The sequence below is a fragment of the Esox lucius genome, chromosome 1, assembly GCF_011004845.1.
Source record: "Esox lucius isolate fEsoLuc1 chromosome 1, fEsoLuc1.pri, whole genome shotgun sequence".
Taxonomy (NCBI): Eukaryota; Metazoa; Chordata; class Actinopteri; order Esociformes; family Esocidae; genus Esox; species Esox lucius.
In genome coordinates, this window is record NC_047569.1 from 718,169 (window position 1) to 720,408 (window position 2,240).

Genomic DNA, 2,240 nt, shown 5'->3' on the forward strand with positions numbered 1-2,240 from the left:
GGTATGAAATAGGATTTACAAACTATAATAGAATCGTTAAGATGGAATGAAATAAGCCAATACTAAAGTTAATACAAAAAAAACAGGGTGGGTTTGGTGAGTGTAGTCTGGCACTTCTGGCTTCTTGATGTTACTGACTGCAGGACAAAGAAAGTGTTCCAGTTCAGGGATGCTGGGGTCAGTAGTCAGCCTAGGTTTAAGGGGTTGGCTGTGGGTCCTTCTCAGCTGGGCGGCTTTTTCCTCCTTCACAGTCTGATGCTCCTTTCAGGTAACGTTAACCTGGACCGCCTCATCAGTGGCATCCTGGGTTGCCAGGTTCTTCCGGAGGGCCCCTGTAGAAAATACAGATCTGTCATTACATTTGAATGGCATAAGGCATAAGGGCATCTACTTAAAAAAATTACTTTGAACAATGGTCTTCAGGAACAGGTCTCTAAAACAGGTTTTATCCCCTATACCAGTCCAGGTTGTATTAACGGCAAGGTTATTAGAGAAAATACTCTGAAGCATTCTCCACACTGTTGTCTTCAGGTCCCTCCCACATTTGATAGCCAAAAACCGAAGCTGAAAATCCAAAAATGTGTTAAATTACATTTCTCGCAAGCTTCTCATACATAAATATAAAATGTGACAGGCTGTGGATTTAGACTGTAGAATATACAGTGTACAAACTTAATTTGACTTTTTAGGTTACCCTACGGCCTTATAAACGAAAGCAACACACTTACAAATCGTTCCTTGAGCTCTTTATCCTCCCTCAAAATGCTTTCAAGAAACACCAAATCTTCCTGGGTGTCTAGGGGGAGTAACATCCCCTGGCAGGGATAGCTCTCCAACAGACACATTGGCACTGAAATGTTGCAGCATAGTGTCCATTTTGTTTTCCATGCTACGCACAACATCGCCAAACTCTCCAAGACGTCGCAGCACTAGGGTCTGATCTGCACCTACAGGGGTTCCCAGAATAAAAGAATAAAGTAGTCAGTCCTGGTCCCTCAATTACTTAACAATGACATTTATACCTAGGTCTAATACACGTACATGTGGACCCAGTGGGAATTAAATCAACAACCACAGGTGTTGTTTGCAAGTTGTACCTGATTGCCCAGTGCGAGCAAACATCTTCAGCATTGTCCCAAATAGCTTCACCTGCTCTTGAAGCGAGCCGCTGTCACCCGAAGCTACAAAATGAAAGGCATATGGTCATTCTGAACCTACATTACACACAAAAAAGTAAAATTAAAGAAAGAGTGCATGTTCTCACCTGCTCGTGCATGGCTCCCCTCCCTCAGGGCATGGTTCTCCTCCCTCAGGGCATGGTTCTCCTCCCTCAGGGCTTGGTTCTCCTCCCTCAGGGCTTGGTTCTCCTCCCTCAGGGCTTGGTTCTCCTCCCTCAGGGCTTGGTTCTCCTCCCTCAGGGCTTGGTTCTCGTTCTGGAAAACTAAAGGCACTATTTTCAAAACTGTTAAAAAACTGGACATTAGGACATAGGCCTAGAATATACCTTCATTGCTGAAAACTTCATGCTGTACATGCGATGCCAGGGGAGTCCAAGGGCCAATAACGGAGCGATGACTTTCTCCTATTGATAATCATTGACGTAAAAATATGTTTGAAGTTATTGCATACATGTAATGAATTGGACTTAAATGTAACAGTTTAGCGCAACGTATTACATACCTCCAGCCTTTTCACCCATTTGCTGCCAGGGTACATTTTCTGCTGGGGGTGTAAAGTTTAGTACTTGACGAACTGGGGGAAAAAACATAACAGCTTTAATTTCACTGCAGAGATTGCATATTCAGTAATGAAACAATAATTGAACTGTGCAAAGCTAATGATATGTACAACACACCTCCACACCTTTTATCTAGAAAGTCAAGTGCCCTAAAGAAAAACAGATTATGGATAAAAGGATTCCTAATCTTAAATAGAAGCAATAGTTTCCAAGACAAAAAACATCACAAATAACATCACTTACTTGTACTCAAACTCTTGGCTCTGAAGTGGAGTCTGGATTACTGGGGAGAAACCTGGTTCTGAGAAAGAGGGAACAGAAATTTGAAAATCTAACAAAGTGTACAGTTTAGTTACAGGATCACAAATTAAGCATCACAGCAATACATTTTACATACCAACTCTGAAGTCTACAGATGGCTCAACATTTTCCTGGTTTTCTGGAATCAATGCAACTTCTGTAGAATGTAGTGATTCAAGTGAATGTCCTGTTTGTCCCTCTC

General features: G+C 42.1%; 1 long non-coding RNA gene across 1 annotated transcript; it reads right to left on the minus strand.

Annotated features, from left to right (window-relative positions):
• Positions 1-239: 239 nt before the first annotated feature.
• LOC117594845 lies at positions 240-1,306 on the minus strand. Its single transcript, XR_004576102.1, has 4 exons — positions 1,265-1,306; positions 1,098-1,181; positions 729-947; positions 240-332 (listed from the first exon to the last, which is right to left on the minus strand). It is a non-coding gene; the product is annotated as an uncharacterized LOC117594845 (long non-coding RNA).
• Between the last annotated feature and the right edge of the window lie 934 nt (positions 1,307-2,240).